Source organism: Thunnus maccoyii, chromosome 19, assembly GCF_910596095.1.
Source record: "Thunnus maccoyii chromosome 19, fThuMac1.1, whole genome shotgun sequence".
Taxonomy (NCBI): domain Eukaryota; kingdom Metazoa; phylum Chordata; class Actinopteri; order Scombriformes; family Scombridae; genus Thunnus; species Thunnus maccoyii.
Window position 1 is genome coordinate 23,329,567 of NC_056551.1, and position 19,786 is coordinate 23,349,352.

The 19,786-nt window shown below is 37.6% G+C and overlaps 1 long non-coding RNA gene across 1 annotated transcript; it reads right to left on the reverse strand.

Annotated features, from left to right (window-relative positions):
- Positions 1–537: 537 nt before the first annotated feature.
- Positions 538–7,163, reverse strand: LOC121885543. Its single transcript, XR_006092581.1, has 2 exons — positions 1,029–7,163; positions 538–832 (listed from the first exon to the last, which is right to left on the reverse strand). It is a non-coding gene; the product is annotated as an uncharacterized LOC121885543 (long non-coding RNA).
- Positions 7,164–19,786: the final 12,623 nt, after the last annotated feature.

A 19,786-nucleotide genomic window follows, 5' to 3' on the forward strand; every position in this document is an offset into this window, starting at 1 on the left:
TTGTTACAATGAGGAAAGTTTCTTGTTTTGATGAGACACGTTTTGTGTTAAAATGAGCAAATTTAGTTTTTAAAAAAAGAAAGAAACTGAGCAGATTTTTTGTCATGGTGGCAGAAATACGCTGCCATTCAATATACATGACATATATATACAATATACATAACATGATTCATGTAAAAAAAGAAGATATTTCAAAGGGAATTGATTTATCTGGTAATAAATGCAACTATGCCATGACTTTGGTGAAATGTGTCTTCTATTCTGTCCTATCAAGTCAAGTCAAGTCAAATTTATTTATATAGCACATTTCATACATAAACTCAATGTGCTTAAAAACAAGTAAAGATCATACATTCCAAATACATTACATTAACATTACATATATAAAACAAATAAGATAAAACATAAAATAAGATGTTACATATATAAAAACATATTAAAACATATAAGACAGTGTATATATATATATATATATATATATATATAATTATGACAGGCTTGCAGGCCACAACAAAGGAGGGAGACGCACACCCAAACTCAGCAATAATAAACTGAAGTTTATTAAAGTAAATAACAATAATTGCAATGGGGTGTGGAAGTCAATATCAGTGGTGTTTGAAAGTGTGTGGATGTGTTGTATAATGTGAGGTGCGTGTTGTCAGTGCAGAACAAAACCAAAAAGGCAACACAAATAACAACCGCAGCGTGGTGAGTGGAGAAGGGCTCAGAGAGAGACTGGAATCAGGGCAGGCGGGTTTAAATGCTTTCTGGGGCACTGGCCAGGTGTTCCCAGTTAGTACTCAAATGACATCGGCTCCACCCATCCAAGGACCTGCAGACACACAGACACAAACCAATAAAGTCAGGGTCCCAGAGGGAACCCTGACACCAAAACAAGTGATTCTTCTCTCTCTCTCTCTCTCTCTCATATAACTAATGTATACTAGATACCTAAACAAAACAACAAAGTATAAGCTACAATACAGAATATCAAAATATATATAATACCAAATAAAGTAACACCTCACCGTTTGTTCCCTAATAACCCTGTCATTCCCCCCTCTCGATCCTCAGCAACTGGATCCTGGAAGCTGATTAAGAGGAAAGAAAGAGAAAACAACAAGATGATGGAACCAAACAGAGCAAAATAACCACATTAAAAACAGTACATCATTCACAGGGAGCCCGAGACAAAGCGTCTGCCACCCCATTGTCCCGCCCCTTGATATGACGAATATCTAAGTTATAGGACTGGAGCATCAGAGCCCAGCGAATCAGCCTCTGGTTAGGGAACTGTAAGGAACTCAAAAATGTTAAAGGATTGTGATCTGTAAAGACCATAACAGGGATAGAGCTAACATACACACTGAAATGCTGCAAAGCTAAAATCAAGGCTAGTGTTTCCTTTTCAATGACTGAGTAATTCAGCTGATGTTTATTAAATTTCCTTGAAAAAAAAAAACTGGCTTATCCACTATATATATATATGTATATATCATTCATAACAAACGGCGCCTACTGAGCGATGATGGAGACTGCTTTCTGTGTTAAACCTGCACTTATCACTTGTTTGGATGATACATTTTTCTCAGGGAAGATGAATTTGAAGGGAGTGTTAGGGCACTTATTCTTGTATTGTTCCTAGAGTACCTGCAGTGCAGTGAGTTGCTTTTTTTTGGGATAGTGACACATTATTTGTTGTGTTGTCTTTGTTCTGCATCACAATGGACTTGAAACAAAAACACCAACTTTGAGCTTTGATTGATATATATATCATTATCATTGTTAAAAGAAATAACAATAATAATACTGTTTCTAAAAAGAAGGTTTCACCCATTAAACTAACTAAAAGCTTGTGAAAAAAGATATGTTTTTAGTCTGCTTTTAAAGGAAGACACTGTTGTAACAGACCTGAGTTCATGTGGTAGAGAAGGACCATAATAGAAACCAGAAAAGAGTAGGACCATAATGGCTGAAGGCACCATGAGCTGATTTAGTATTTATTCTAGGTATGGTGAGGAGACCTTTATTTGATTATCTCAAGGGTCTATCTGGCATGTATTCAGAGAGCATATCAACAACGTAGGTGGGAGCTAGGCTGTTCATAGCTTTAAAAACAATAAGAAGTATTTTAAAATCAATTCTTTGCTTTACTAGGAGCCAGTGAAGAGAAATTAAAACAGGAGTGATTCAGTTTCACACCTTCTGGTTTTGGTTAATACTCTGGCTGCAGCATTCTGAATAAGCTGGAGTTTATTAAGTGTTTGCTTTGCCAGTCCAGCAAAGAGTCCATTACAATAGTCTAGTCGACTGGAAATTAATGCGTGAACCAACTTTTCAGAACCAGACTGTGACAGGAAAGATCTAATTTTGGATATATTTCTAAGATGATAAAAAGCAGTCTTAGAGATACTGGAAATGTGCTTCTGAAAGTTAAGATCAGCATCCAAGATCACACCCAAGTTTTTGACATGATCACAGGGTTTTACTGATAGGGGAGTTGACAGGAGTTAATCTGGTGTCTTAAAGCCTTCGGACCTGCTAAAAGAATCTCCGTTTTGTCTTCATTTAACTGCAAGAAATTTTTGGCCATCCAATATTTAACTTCAGTAATGCACTGGATGAGATCACTCACTGGGTTAAGGTGGTTGGCAGAAACAGATATGTATAACTGTGTGCCGTCAGCATGGGACTGATATGATATGTTGTATTGTTGAATGATGAACCCAAGTGGGAGCATATACAAATTAAACAGTAGAGGGCCAAGAATTGACCCTTGAGGGACTCCATATGGAACGCTGACTACTTCTGATTCAGAGTTACCAACAGCAACAGAAAAAGATCTACCAGTAAGGTAAGAGGAAAGCCAGTTAAGAACAGTGCCTCTAAGGCCTAAACAGTGTTTCTCAAGGCGCTTAAGAAGTATCACATGGTCAACCGTATCAAAGGTTGCACTGAGGTCGAGAAGTACTAAGACAGTAACTTTGTAGTTGTCAGAGCTAATTTTAAGATCATTCACAACTCTGACCAAGGCAGTTTCTGTACTGTGGTTAACTCTAAAACCAGACTGGTAAACATCAAAGAAATTGTTATATGACAGATACATGTGTAATTGTTGATATACAACCTTTTCAAGAATTTTCCACAGGAATGGTAGGTTTGAGATTGGTCTATAGTTCTCTAGGACAAATGGATCAAGATTGTTCTTCTTTAACAGTGGTGTAACAATAGCATGTTTGAGAGCTGTGGGGAAGAGAATCAAGAGAATCTATCAAGATTAAGACCTAACAGTCCATGCAGTTAGTCGTTGTCCTATAAACTTCAACCTTGGGATACAGTTAACAGAATTATTTGCAATGACATTGCATTGTTTGCTTTAGGCCATTAATGTATTTATCTCTCATTTAACCTAAAACCTACAAAACGTCGACCAAAAGCCAGTCAGTATGAACAAAATTTATGGCCTTCAAAAAGCCCCTAAGAAAAAATGTTTTTACAACACCAGTTGGCCTCTGGGTTAACTTTCAGCACCCAAAAAATTTAAAACACATAACTGTCATGAGAAGGCATTGAAATATATGTCTATAAGGTGTTGTGTGAAATCTGTTGTTAATATTCTGCGTTCGAGTTGCTAGCAGGTTAGAGGTAAAGTTGACATGGATACTTTCTTGGCTTCTTTGATCTCTTTCCTGAAGAGGCTGCCCTGAAGGAATCCATGGAAAACTAACCGTTGGCCCACTGATTTATGCTGGTCATGACAAACAAAAAGGCATTGGGAAATCCTCTGTGCTTGTTTGCCAGTGCTAACGCTGCAATTTCCGTGACCAAAACAAGAATTTCCCTATTTCACTATAAATGTTGGCTGATATCACCCTGGTTCCTCTCTCGAGGAATCCAAACATGTTAAATATTACCTCTGAGTATCATCAGTTGACCTCATGTTCCTAAAAGGAACACTCGGCTAATTCTCAGCCTTATTTCTGTCCATTTGTCATGAGAACGTCTACAGTATAACACCCACCATATTTCCCAGTGATCTCTCTATCACTGCAGCTAATGCTGGAGCACCCTAGAATGGACTGACAGCAGTCAGTTTAGTCATATAGGCCAAAATCACATCCCTGTATATACAGTTATATGCAAACGTTTGGGCACACCTTGACAAATAACATATTTCGGTGATTCTTTTAATTGAAAAGATGCATTAATGTTTCAGCAAACATTAATGCAGTTACTTTTTATGTCATAAACTAGTACAGTGCCCGTTCAAAACGTTCTTTTCAAGGACAATGAGGGCTGCGTTTAAAAATAAAATACATAACAGAGAGCTTTTCAAAAAATGTGCATCCCAAAGTGGATTGATCAAATTGAGCTCTTAGATCATTTATTTTCTGTGGCTTCAGTTTGAATCATTTGAGTCAGTATGTTTGCCCAAAAGATTTGTGCTTGAGACATTCTGGTTTTGAACTGTCCGTGGGAAGTAGCCTAAGAGTCTGTCCATTGTCGATCAAAAGCTGTTCACTGTTTACTTTTCTCTTTTTAGAGAAAATAATGTGAGAAACCTTCCTTTGACTCGCTGTACAGCCCTGGTCACCCGCTGTTTTCATGCTTATGGGTTTATTATTATGGAGTACAAAAAACACCTATTTTTTGGTGAAAACAACCCATGACACAGAGGTGAGCGTGTTTATTCAAAGTTTATTAATATTAAACATGTTGCATGTCCAAATTGCACCAAATTCAACACTACTCTTCAGATGAACAGTTTTGGTGATACGCAAAGTACAGACAGAAAGACTTACAGAGAGTCCTTCCTTTGTAGTTAGATTAACAAAAATAAAAAAATAAAAACATCATTGTGGCATGTGCAAAAGTTTGGGCACCCTACATATTCAGTACTTAGTAACACCCCCTCTGGCAGATATCACAGCTTGTAAATGCTTTTTAGCCATCTAGAAGTCTTTCACTTCTTGTGTTTGGGATTTTCTCCCATTCTTCCTTGCAAGAGGCTTCTAGTTCTGCAATATTCTTAGGCCGTCTTGCATGCACAGCTCTTTCAAGATCTACCCATAGTTTTGTGTGATGTTTACTTCCAGAATTTGCGGGTATTTAGTGGAATCCATTCTTTCCTCCACCCGTGTAATGTTTCTTGTGCCACTGGCAGCAACACAACCCCAAAGAATGATTAGATCCACTCCCATGCTTAACAGTTGGCAAGCTGTTCTTTCCATGAAATGCTGCTCCTTTTTTTTCTCCAAATATATCTTTGCTGATTGTGGCCTAAGAGTTCTCTTTTAACTTCATCAGTCCACAGCACTTGTTTCCAGAACACATCAGGCTTCTGTAGATGGCATACCTCTGACATTGGATTTTATGATGAGGATGCAGGTAAGGTTTTCTTCTACTGACTCTTCCATGAAGGTCTTGTTTGTGCAAGCATTGCTGCACAGTGGAACGATGCACCACCACTCCTGAGTCTGCTAAATCTTCCTGCAAGTTTTTTTTACAGTCAAATGGGGGTTTGATTTTCCTTTCTGACCAGCAGCAGTTCTCTCTGAGAGTTTTCTTGATCTTCCAGATCTCATCTTGACCTCCACAGTTCCCCTAAATTGCCATCTCTTAGTTACTTTATTATCTCCTCGTAACATTTTCACCATCTTCTGACATTTTACTAACTCAAAAATTAATCAAATACTCACAATATGTAAATACTCAAGTACACTATGGTTACTGTGAATATAGCACTTGAGCAAAATGTATTTAGTGACTGCATAATATCATTACCACCGCTGTCGCTTTTAGATTTTTAGATGGTGTTGGCAACTTTGATTAACAATTTCCAAATCAGTGTATGGCATCTAAAAACTCCAAGTAAACACAAATAACTGCTGATATGGATGATTGCTGCAGCAAGAACTTAAAAGCATGTAAAAGCATTTTATATACATCAGATATCAAACTTAAAAACCTTACTACAATAAGCTATACTGCACATTTGTGTTTGTTTTTCAGCACTGAAAAGACAGCATAACCCTGTTAATCTATTTGCATCGTGTAACTCGAGCTCAACATGAAAACAGGATGGCACACAACGTTGGTGCCAAGTGCTTCAAGATTGGAGAGTAAAATCATAGAAATGTCTTAACACGTTGTCAGAGCGTTTGTTATCGTCAGCTTAGCCCGAATAGTGGGAAGTGCTGAAGACAGTGAATGTGAAATTTATAGTACTTTTATGTTTGTCTGTGAATCAAAATTTAACAGCAATAAATAACCAACAAGATAGTTTTCACTTGTCTTGAAGTAATCCAGACTGTAATCAATGCCCTTTTGTTGACGTAATTCATCAGAAATCCCTAAAGGATGACATGTCATTTTCTGGACTGCTTTAGCCTAAATATTTGGTTTCCAGGGAACGAGAGCATCAGTGCAAATGTTTTTAAAACTGGCTGACAAGAATCATCTTACTCTGGATTTTTTGGCTAATCTGTAAACTTTTAATCAAACAAGGACAATGCTGCCTATTTTGGATGGGATCAACAATATTGTACCAGATGATGCTGGGCTCTTAGTCTCAGTGTTCAAATAAGTCATCTGTGGATGGATGCCAGCATTAGCAGAGTTTATTCCCAAGGATTTCCCATCCCACACGCAGGATTCCTTGGTATTGTATTGCAGATGTGTATTTTGGCACTGAAATGAAGGGCCGTAATTTATAACTTTAGATGCAACACCAGACTTTTTGTTTCAGGGGCAATAAACCAGGTCAGACAAAGCCAAAGTGTAAGCAAGTTTTTACAGTGGAAACCAAAGCAAACCAAGCTCTTGATAAAAACAATCTGATGACTGCATCACTGCAGGAAGCCAAGACAACCGTTTATGTTAACTGTGAAACAACTCTGGTGGATAATTAACATAAATTAGAACAATCAAGATGCCCTGTGCAACTCGAACAGTTTGTCGTTCCAGGCTTTTGTGCTGAAAATAACCAACTAATAATAGTAATAAGTGACCTTTTCAAAGGTTTATTGTAACTAATGCATTATGATGGCTAATAAATAATGTCATAAATATTAACAGAGGTTATATAAGGGCACTTTTCACATAGAGCAGGTCTAGACTGTAGTCTTTGATTTACAGAGACCCAACATTCCCCCATGAGCAAGCGCTTGGCGACAGCGGCAAGGAAAAACTCCCCTTTAACGGGAAGAGACCTCAAGCAGAACCGGGCTCAAGGTGGGCGGCCATCTGCCTTGACCGGTTGGGTTGAGATAGAAAGAGGGAGGAGGGAGGGTCTGTGTATGTCAGTAATAATCCATTAATAAATACAACATTTGGGTTGTTAGGTGGTGAAAAACCCTTTTGACTGGTGTTTATCCTTTCTATTTAGTGATAATGCTCTAAATGTTGGTAATCCATTTATAAATACTCACACTCAGTTTCTCACATTCGAGTAATGAGACATCAGGGGCTGCAGTCAGAAAATGATTTAACTTGCCACTAGGAGTCCACCTAAATGCCACTAAAAGCTCCTTTCTTTTATCAAACACCATCTACATGTTGATACTTAGATATTTTTTCCAGCTGACTTAACAAATCTTCATCCTTTGATGGGAAAACTCTACATATAGCGCCTATTTTACCAGGTAAACCAATGGCCATAAAATCAGTTTCAATCATTTATTTATTGCAATTGGTGATTATTTAACGTTCACTTCAACTGTCAAACAAAATGGAACCTGAAGAACGTAATTTTGGTGTGATCAATAATTCTGACATTAAGTTCATCTGTGTTCAAACTGTATTTTCCAGTGTTCAGGTAATAGAGAGTTGTGCAAACCATCATCTCTGGTGTTATTGTATTGTTTTAATTTATTGCTACACTGATTGGACTTAGGAGCCCTCTGGACTTCCTCTAACTTCTCTCAGACTTAAAAGCTATTTTAGCGCTAAAATGCTTTGTGAATTAGTCTTAAATAAAAAACTAGGGGTCGGGAAGTTAGGACTAACATACCTTTTATCTTTAGGAGTTTCTCCTAAGTTGGCCAGTTAAAGGCTACTCTTAGCTTTAGGATGTTTTGTGAATACGGCCCCTGGTAAGCAGTTATGAATGTTAACAAGTATTTAATAAAAGCTTTTTACAATTATCCATATATTTAAGTGTTGAAAAGTTGTTGATAAATTAATGTTGGTCCAGATTTTCTGCAGCCTTATTCCAGAAAGCAAGTGGTAAAACAGTCCATTGAACTAGTCTCATGAATTAAAGAGCTAGCCAAAAAGATAAAGCAAGTGTCACACTGAAGAAGGATAAACACAACCAAAGGGATTTTCCACAGTTTGGCAACCCAAAAATGAATGGCTTATACTTGACCTGTAAATGTCAATAAGTGATGTACTGACATTAAGGCCATTAGTTACAACATCCTTTATAAAGTGAGCCTTATTAGAGAGTGGTGCTAAAAAGGTCAAGGATGAAAGTAAGTACATAAAATATATAAGTCATATTTGAAAAAGTGACTTTTAGAATCATCTTTAGATATGCACTGCGATGAAAAGATCAAGTGGGTGACTGCTTGTAATGAATGTTGTTCTGGCTGTTTGTACGAGGTTATGATCTCCGGTGTCTGGAATGTTTAAAATCTCCTGAAAGAAAACACTCCCAGAGGCTTTAACAAACTCTTGTTAGAGAGAAATTAAATGATATAGATCTATTGATTTGTATTGTTTGCCTACTATAAAACCAGGGGTGAAGGTTTTCAGCCCACTATAGACATTTATCAGGCTATCAGACTCTCCATCCCTGGATGTCCTGTGGCAACCTCATTAATTGTGTAATGGATATAAAAGCTTCAACTATAAACATCTTTTCTCCAGGAGTCTTTCCAAAAGGAACAAGGCCCCAGGAGGCCCTGGAAGATCTCAAATTCAGCCAGGAAGTTGTTGAACAAGGCTACTGGGTCCAAGAACACCAATAAAAACACACTCTGGTCCTGGAAACTGACAATTAATTTATTTTAGTGAAAGGCTGCTATTTTGGAAATAACAATATAGCTGATTAATGACTATATGAATTCCACCAAAGGTGCTAATATTCCTCACAACTATTGATGTAAAGTTCAGGATTTCTTTGAAGGTCATTACATTCAAGTTGATTCAGTACATGCATTACTGTGGTACTATCCAATTATAACATTAGCGATTAATTTACAATGTACTCAAGTAAAATCTGTCATTTTAAAAAAGCAGATGATATTTAAATTCCTCTCTTATTTGATTTCAGCACATCTAATCAATCAGAGGCTCATGTGATGCAATTACTGCATTAGTTGCCAAGTGACTGCTTCCAGAGTGGAAAGAGGAAACAAGCATGCTACAGGTCAATAGGTTCACTAGAGGATGGGTGACATGATCGAGATATGGCTCATTGCACTGGCAAACTTAAAAAAAGAAAAAACAGTGATAATGACATTGTTGCCCTCTTCCTGTTACTGTTATGTTTGCGAGCAATTAACAAAGCTGTGTACGATTTTCAAAAAACCTTCTAGACTGGTTACAGACTAGGGATGTCAGTTTTGCTTAATTTTGCTTTCGATAGACACCCATTAACTGGTAACTGACTGCTTAATTTTTAAGAAAAGTTGTGATGTAGCTTTCGTTTGTGTGAGCTGTCCAGCAGTCAGTGGTCAGAGCTAACTTGTCTGCCCTGGTTAGCTTGACTTTTAACTCATCATTTTTCACCTCAAAGTGTTTTCAATGCGTTTAGTCACAGTAGCTCTCGATGGCATAATGTACTCAGGCTTGAGGTACCAAATTAGCTTGTTCAGTCCCTCACCCTCTACCACATTCATATTCGTCTCAATCATTTGGTACACCAACTGGGTGATGGTTATTACAGACAGACCATAGGATTAGCATGCTAAGCTAACAGTCTGTCAGCTATGTGACTTTATATCCGAGCCATAAAGTCTTTCAGAGCACACAAACACTGTAAACACACCTGTTACCTGCCCAACACAGTGCTGTTACACCGGAGACACCATGGCTACACATTATTTTTATACAGTCTATGGGCTACACATAGGATGGCATGGCTATGCTAACGATGCTGGCCATGCTAACTAGCTGCTAGCCACCACGCAGGCTGGTAAAATGGATCTGTCACATTTCTTTATATCTCTGTGTTAGTGCTACTGTCAGTGTCAGAGCCTCCTTGTGAGACGCTTTGGGCGGTAAATGTTTGTTTTTAGGGCTGCGCTTTTAGTCCCACAAGGTACCGAAATTTGGCATTGATTGAGCTTACGTGAATAACATTGGGTGACGAGTCCTAGTATGCAAATTAATCTATAGACTGGCATGTGCAACCGGTCAAAAATATTACCGTTGACATCCCTATTACAGACTTCTGTACATGGAGAGAGAGAGCGACAGAGACAGACTCACCAAAAGAGAGTTAACATAGTGAATGAACTCACTGTTGTCCAAGTGGAAGATGACTCAGCTGCAAATGAGTTAGTCACCGGTCATGCAAACTCCACGGTCTCATCAGTGGAGCCACTGACATCATGACTGTCTGTGAAACACCAGCTGGCCCTTCATAACTTCAACCTTAATACATTACATTTGATGAGTGATAGTTGTTTGATTAACTGAATGTCTTGAATGTTCTCTGATAAAATGTGGGTGGTTATGTTGGTTATATGATCTACCAGGGGTAATAATTGCACCTCCGAAATTCCCCAAGGATACATTTCATGTTTTCTATATATAACATTAACTACACTATACTATAGCAAAGCCTCCTGACAAACCAGTGGTCCAATCTGTGCGAGCAGAGTGCCATAGAAAATTGTCTGTATCCTGTCTTTTTAATTATGTATTGACAAGACCCCAGGGAGTGACCTGCTTTCATCACTAACAAGCATTTAGTCAGCCAATGTGGGACACGGTAATAGACAAGAACAAGATACAACGCTACATAAAGAACAAATAAACCTTCGAATTAGATTTTTTTAAATCTTCTGTGTTTGTGTCATTAGTAGCCAACTCATCAGAAGAACATTAATCTTCTTCGATGAACACAGAGGAGCTGCAATTGTATTTCTTCACATAGCACAAACTAATAATCTGCCATTACAAGAAGAAGCGAGGGTGACCTGCCTTATTTGAGGTCACTCAATGACAGATACCAGCAGGTTTCTTTCAATATCTATTCAAATTCTTCCATATAAATGGTTTGTGACAGCCTCAGTAGTAACTCTGTTGAAGCAGTACCTAATAACACCGACCATAAGAAAAACAGAATTAGGAAGCATAAACATTCCTGAGGATAAAAATGATCTATTGTGCAACAGCTTGTGTTAGCATCCTGAAACGTACAGGACTGTGAAAACAGGAGGTGAAAAGCAGTTGAAGATTTCACTGCTTGGTTGATGAGTTAGAGTTATAAATTTACATATGGCACAGAGATGAACCACCAATTACGTGTGGATGCATTTGCTTATTGATCTGTAAAATTACACTGATAACGTTTGGCATCTTCATGGAGAACATGTGTGTTGTTTAGAAGAATAACAAGACTAAGGCTGAATCCAAATGTCCAGACTTCACCATACTTGCAGACTAGCAGACTTAACAGGTGCGTTCCTGTGAAGTGTCGAGTGCTGTCCAAATCCATAATTCATCAAGTCCACAATGGGCCGGACTTTCTGCAGAATACCAGAAAGTCCGCTTGGGGTGCAGAGTTCACCAGACTTTGCTCTGAAAATAACCCATATTTTTTTTCTCAATGAATCCATTAATCATTAAAATAGCTAAAAGCGACTTATAATTTGCAATTTATAAATGCCTGAGAGAGCAAATTCAAATTTCTCAAAGATATTCAGTTTAAGTAAACAATCCTCACATTTAAGAAGCTGGAAACAGTGAATGTTGAAAAATAACCAAAACAAATCAATTATCACAATAGTTGATTAATTCAATCAATTCACTGATTGTTTCAGCTCTACTCTGAACCACAAATGTCGACCTTAGAGATGCACCAATATGGAATTTGAGGGCCGGTGACGGAAATGATCTGTTTGTTGTAGCCGATACATATCATTTTTAATCTTACAAATGTGAAAAAATGTGAAGAGGACAATAAAGGCTATATTTTTAGATATAGACTAGTTTATTTTTTTAATACAACACCAACATTTAGAGAGTTCTCACCTTAGACTAAACCAGCCTAAAAACACACCCAATAAAAGTCCATTTGCTAATGATTATCCTTCTGATTCATTCATATATATATTGAAGAGGACCACGGTTGCAATTTATGAATATTGATTTATAATGGTACCATACTGTACAATATGATTCTTGCATCAATGAATTCTGACAGATTGAAGAGAATATTTACTTGATTTTTAGACAGACACAAATAGCACAACAGTTAAGGCTTTTTCATTGGCCTTAATCATGCTACTAAAATCTAGCCTCAGCTTATTTGGCTGAAGCTCAAGCAGTAAAACAGCATCTAGGACACGGAAATGGAAACTTTGGCTCCTGTAAAATCCATGTGATCACCATATTGCTCCACTTTTAAGCGTTTACAGCTTGAACTCCCAACATATTACTGTTTGACTTGGTTGTTTATTGGTTGACTTATTTGATGAGAGGAAAATCAGTTGCATGTCTCTCCAAGGTTTCTGATGTGCGATAATGTATTTTTTCTAATATGTTACAGGATTTCTATAGACACTTTCATACCCAGTGGATGATTGTGAGCCAGTTTCAGGCTGTTTTCAGTTGAATGCAGCACTTTCTGGCAACTACAAAGTGTCCTGTGCTTTAAAGCCAAGATCTTGGAATATGACTTTCAAAAAGTATGAAAACTAAATATACAGAGGAACTGCAGGTGTCCCTCCTAATCCCCTTGTCTAACTTCCAACAAACACTGGAGACCAAGCGTGCCATGAAGATCGCCATTATGAAAATATGTCTTCATTTCAGGGGGTCGAGGGCAGCGCACTTCAGCCATGACAGCACAAGTAAATGTTTAGATTACAAAAGGACATATAATACGATCAACAAGGAAAGTTCATCAACATTTGCCATTAGTAGAGAGAAAAAAATGATTGCAGGACTATTTCTGGTAAGTCACATTTGACACATCATCTACAATCTTTACCTAGAAAACCAGAGACTGTTCCTTCCTGCAGATGACCACTTTGTTAATTTTACCAGCCAACTCCTGCCAAAGTCTTTCAAACAGTCACATATCTGGGAAATTAGTAGAGTGTTTCTGGCTTCTAGTCTGGTTAAAGTTGCATTACGCAGAGTCTTTAAAATGGTTACATCATCAGACATCAGCTGTTGCTACTGTATATATATGAGTGTGAGTAAGCTAACTCCTGCTTCACGTCCTGTCTGACCTGAATCTGTGGGAACACGAGGACGGTGGGGAAAAAAAGTACAAGGAAAGACATGGAGATGATTTTTAACATTGAGGACGATGCCAGAAAGCTTCTACATAAGAATCAACAAACTCTGACCACCGAAGCCAAAAAAACATGACATAGAATCACAACTATGTCTTGGGCCATGTGGCATTAATCTGGTCAGAGCAGTTTGACAGCACAAATAGAAACTGACCGTCACTTTTCTTACCACAGTTGATGAATTTGATTTGTTGTCCATGTTTGGAGAAAGTAATTTATTGACCTACAAAGTTATTTTGGTAATGCACAAAACTGAAATGGCTGTTTCAATTTCTGAGCATTATACACATGAAAAATATTCCTGTGCCTCAAATAACCACTAAAATGAAAGCTGTCCCACTGCAAGTCTTGGTTTTAATTCTCAGTACAACTATTGTCTGGGGATCGATGCTAATTTTATTGTTGTCATCACTCATTTGAATAACCTGAAGCCACTTATTATTTGTAATAACTTATCATTAGACTATTGAACTCTCATTCACAAGTGAATTTTGATGTCTTTTTTGAGCATTGTTCAATGAAAATATTTTCTGATTCTAGATTAAACCATTAAATCATGCTGCCATTTAGAAATTATTCAAAAATCTATTTAGCTGCATCATTTTCATCACAATGAATCTTTTGTGATGACTACGACATATTCAGATTGTTTGTTTTGTCTGACCAACAGTCCAAACCCCACATTTACAGTATTCAGTTTACTGAAAACCAGCAAATATTCACATTTGACAAAATATAACCAGTGAATTTTTGGCATTTTCCTAAAATATGCCAATAAATCATCAATTATTAGACCCAAATCCTCCTTTTCATTTCATATAAGAAACAATTACAGGTAACTATTTGGCATTTCTTCACCAAAATCTATCCTTAAAGGCGACGTATCATGCATATTTCCAGATTGATATTGACATTCTGGGTTCTGTACTGGTATATCCTTGCATTATTTACTGTACCTCTCGGCAGACTTCCGACAGTTTCCAGACTCCTTTTTCTTATTCTTAACTCGAAAAGGAAACTTCTCAAATACATCCATAGATGTTCGAGCCCAAATCGGAAATATATAAATATATAAAAATAAAATAAAAAGCATGTTATTTCCCTTTTAACTTAACAGAGACGATATCCTGAATCCTGCAAGGACAAGCACTATGAATGTGTAATAGCTGATCTTTCACCTCCAAAGAGATAAAAGATGCATGATGTAAGTCTAAAGTAAATATCTACGAACCATGTTTAACAAATACTGCTGCGTTCACTCTGAATCATGATCAAAATGTCTGGAACCCCACATGGAGTCAAAGCAGGGATATTTTCCATTAAACCAAATAACGCATTCATTACTCTGGTTGTTTAGTCTGAAGGATGCTGCTGGCATCAGTACTTCATGTTTGACTTAAAGAGAGCAATCCTAAAGTGGTGAGGCATCCGGGCCTTTTCATACACTGTTGTCATCCTCAATGTCTGGCTTATGTACTTATTACTGCTTTGTCACTCTTGTTTGTTTCGTTCAAGCCAAGTCCAAAACAGAGCTTGGATGAATCACTGACATCCATCTCAACTGTTCTGTTTCAACTCACAAACAGAGTCAAGTTTTATGCATTTACATATTTGAGTCTAACATACTTAACATACGCATTTTAAATAAAGAATCAATGTTTCAGACCTTTCCCAGAGCATTTAAGAGCATAAAAAAGACACATATTGAAAGAACATACTTTAGCAACAGTTTTTTTCCCATAAATACTGACCATGCATACTTCTTCTTCTGCTTGTGAGTGTACAAGCAGAACAACAACAAACAGCTGCTTTCTTTACCTGTAAAGCATCTGTCCGTGTTGTTAGAATTATGCCAATAACAGGTCACTGCTGCACCAGTCCATTTACCTGCTATATTATTAAAGCAGTGTTCACTGACTCCCCTCATAAACCACCGTAAACATCCAGATGCTCAGCTAACACTGTGAACAGTGGCCTGGCTGTGAACCCAAATCTTTTATGTTGCATTCATGTACTGTAGTTACAACAAACCACAGTTACTATTAGTTAAGACAGTTACAGAAAATAGACACAGATTTAAAACAAGTGGCACAAGGAAAAGATTCAATTTGCTTTAAGAATCAAGCTAGGACCGTAACTAACGATTATTTTCATTATCGATTAATCTGCCGATTATTTTCTTGATTCATCGTTTTGTCTGTAAAATGCCTGTTATAATTTTGTAGAGCTCATGGTGACATATTCAAATGTCTTGTGTTTTTCTGAGCAACTGTCCAAAATCCAAAGATATTCAGTTAATTATCATGTATGACGAATAAAAGCTTCAAATCCTCACATTTGAGAAGCTGCAACCAACAGATGTTTGTAACGTTTGCTTCAAAAATGACTACAACGATTATTTGATTATCAAAATAGTGGAGTGCCCGACCCCTTGGTTGGGAACCACTGGACTAAACTAGCTAACTGTATATATATTAAGTAGTTGAAACTAGCAGTAACAGTAACATGCTGCTCTAATGCTGATGCTTCAGTATTAATAATCTAATGAAGTCATATATAATAATATATCAGTCAGAGGGACCAAACCACTACTTTTACTGCAATATTTTAACTACACCAAGCTGATAATACTTATGTACTTTTACTTTAGTAGGATTTTTCATGCAGCACTTGTACTTGCAATGGAGTATTTTTACATTGCGATATTGGTACTTTTAATTAAGTAAAGTATCTCAGTACTTCTTAGACCACTGGTTGGTGGGCATACAGCACTGTTACCCCTGCTACCATCCATTTCCGTACGTTCACCTGATAGAGGAAAGCAGAGTGTAAAGTGTAATTCTATCAGAGGTTTATTAATTTTCAATCTGCTTTCCTGTTTGCAGTCCTCCCTCCCAGAAGCACACAAGGAACAACTTGTATCACAGGTTTAGTGCTGATAAACATTTCCGTTCTGTGTTCTTGTTAGTACTCCCAGCTCCACATGTAGGCCCAAATCGTTTTTACTTCTTTTTCCCCCATCTCTTCCACCATTTGTGCACCATAAGTATCAAATGAAGAAGCACCTCAACCGCATAAAATTTATGCTGATGCTGGACGCCTTGCAACTCTTTGTTGGAAATTACACTGGAATTTGATTTTTTTGTTTGTTCTTTTGGCTGGATTGATTTGTTTGGATTTAACCACAAGATGGTGCCATAATGTGTAAAGCAAATACAGGAAACAATACAATGGATGGCTTGATTGCTGAATGATGTAATTATCCTTTTGGATGTCTTGTGTGATGTTTGAAAATGTATGAAAATTGGTTTTCAAGTTATTATTCCTGTTTGGCTCCCGATGAAGGTGTAAGCTGACACGTTGGGCTTTGATTCAGCACAATGCTGTTTGAATAAAGAAGTTGATGAAATGAGCAAGTCTATGTAAGTCTCCTCCTCCTTCAAGCACCATGCACATACTTTATGGTCCAGGTATTCCAAGAAGTACAGTAAGCCTAAGTGATTATCTACTAAAAGTACCACACAAGAGCAGTGCTGGAACTGACCGAGGCAAACAACAAGACAACACAGGAACATCTCTGTGGAGATTCATTCAGTGCTGATATTGAGCCAACAGAGGAGCTGCAATGGATCTACGAGTACAGGACTGTGTCATCTGTTCCACTCAGCAGTCTTTGAGTGTTGGAAAGAGAATGCAAATGTTTATCCCATGCCTGAAGCCCTGTCAAAGCTTAGGAACATCTTCATTCCAGCAACGTCACTTCCCAGTGATTGACTTCTCAACCGCAAGGGATACTGAACTTTTGAAAGTGCTCGTGAGAATATGTTGATTTATCTGTTTTGGTTTTTTTTTTATATTTGTGACAGTGTTTCATGTGCAAGTGTGATAGATTTGTGTCTGTAAAAGGGGAGATGGGTTTTTATATCGTTAGTGTGAGTGTGTACATTTGAGTGGGTAGGGCTGCGACTAATGATCATTTAACGATCAATCGATTAATTATTTTGTGTATAAAATGTCTAAAAATAGTGAAAAAGTCCGTTATAATTTCTTAGAGCCTAAGGTGATGTCTTTTGAATGTCATGTTTTCTCTTATCAACAGTCCAAAATCAGAAGATATTCAGTTTCCAGTCATGTATGACATTGAAAAGTGTTAATAATATTTTGTCCATCCAATTAACATGCATGAAGGGGCAAAATATTAGAAACACTTCTCAATATAATGCACTCAAGTACACCACTACCACCACCCACTATGACCTGAATAATAAACATAAAGTAGAATTAGCACCTTTCTGACAATGTCAACCAAAACTGATAATATATAAGCTTTTTAAAAGTAGAATTTATAGCAGCGCTGTTGTATTGGATTGCATTAGATTGCACAGGTGTTCCTAATAAAGTGCTCTGTGAGTGCAGGTAGGATAGCAGCGGCATATTTAAACAGAAACTAGACAGCTAAAACATAACACACAAGCTAACCAGCACACACAGCCTGTATGATATGCTAGCAATAAACCCTAGTAAACAGAGCCAAAAATCCACTCAAAATATATTATGTTAGCACAAGCACCAAATACTTAGCTTAGTGAAGTACAGCAAAGGTCCTCATCTTGGTGGAGTATACATTCTTGAGGAGTCGACCACACACAGCCATCGGAGCGGGAACAGAAAAACGTCTGTGGCCGTTACTACTCTGCAACCGAAGCTAACGGTCGACCAACTGTCCCTTAGCATCGGGACTGCGGGACAAACAGGGTTATTTCCCGCTCAAAGCGATGTCCCACAATGATATTGAACTGTTGGTGGCTCGGCTGGCTTCCCTACTAACTTATATAAGAAAAGTAGCGACAATTTATTCCAGCAGTTTCCAGCAGAGTTTCCCATTTAGCAGTGTGAGGTTACTAGCAGCGAGCAGCAAGACTCTAGTTATACATACACGGCGCCATTGAGGAGGGTGCGTTGAATATAAGTCACGGCCTGTTCAGCTAGTCAGTTGATGGAGGTGTTGCACCGCATGAGTTACCTGACCACATAGAGACATATTTGCTCCAATTCTTTCTTTCAGACAGCTCAGTAATACTCAATGTGATGAGTAAATTGCATATTCTTGGCTTAGAATAGATACATAGCTCATATTTGTCACAGAATTTGTGTTATTATTAGTTTTAATCTCATTTCCAGTGGTGGAAGAGGTAGTCAGGTCTTTACAGCAATGTAGAAATGACTCATTGTAAGCAAAAGTAGACGTGCATCATTAGCAAAATGTTGTTTATGCAACGTTATTTATGCAGAAAAAGCCACCCTGTGAGTGTTTGTCATTTTATATTATAATAGCCTATTTGATTATTAATCAAGTATTCATGTGTAAGACAGACAGACAGACAGATAGTTTTTCTATAAATATCACTCTGTTGTGATTTCTTTGCTCATAATTTCATTGCACAGTAAAATGCATTGCAGTATGTGTAATTTTATTAAATGTTATAAATAATTCTGATGAAATAAATAGCCCTCAGAAGAGCTTTTGAGTTGCACAGGGCTGCAAAAAGAGAAACTTTTTTCCTTTCATTGTCAAAAGGAAGAGTTCGTGAGAAGAAAGCTCTCCGAATCACCGTCCCCATCTCCCCACTCAACCACATCCTGCAAAGGTAACCATTTTTCCGTCAGTTCACATCCTCTAAACTTGGTGTCTGTGACTCACACGCCAACCAACCAGCCCTTTGAGAGCATGATGAGTGTGAGAACTATCACTGAATCAGTGTCATTAAATCAAATTATATGAAAGGGAAGTAGAATGGATCTCTTTTAAACAAAAAGTTCCGTTCATGTAATATAAAACAAGTGCTGAAAGAGGCAGCATCCCTGTCTTTGGGCATTAAAGAAGTTGAAGGAAACATATTAATACTTCTTTCTAAATTTGCATTTGGACAGAACTCAGCAATGCACAATACACAGTGTTGTTTTGAGGGACAAAGTGCCTTGCATGATTCATTTTATTCTTCTTATGAACATATTCCGGCAGTTCACTTCCAGCAATGAAAGGTCTATCTTAGATTTGTCGGAAAATGCAAATAGCCTCAAAATGACACTGCCCATAAAAGTACAATAGTCCTTCTTTTCCTATTTTTTATTTTTAACATAGTACAATGCATCACTACACTCAGGCCATTCATCAAGGGACCCATAGTGCCCTCTAGTGAGCAATGATGGAAAGTAACTAGGACATTAATGAGGTACTTTCCTTGAGTATTTCCATTTTATGATACTTTCTAATATCGTCCACTACATTTCAGAGGGAGATATTGTAC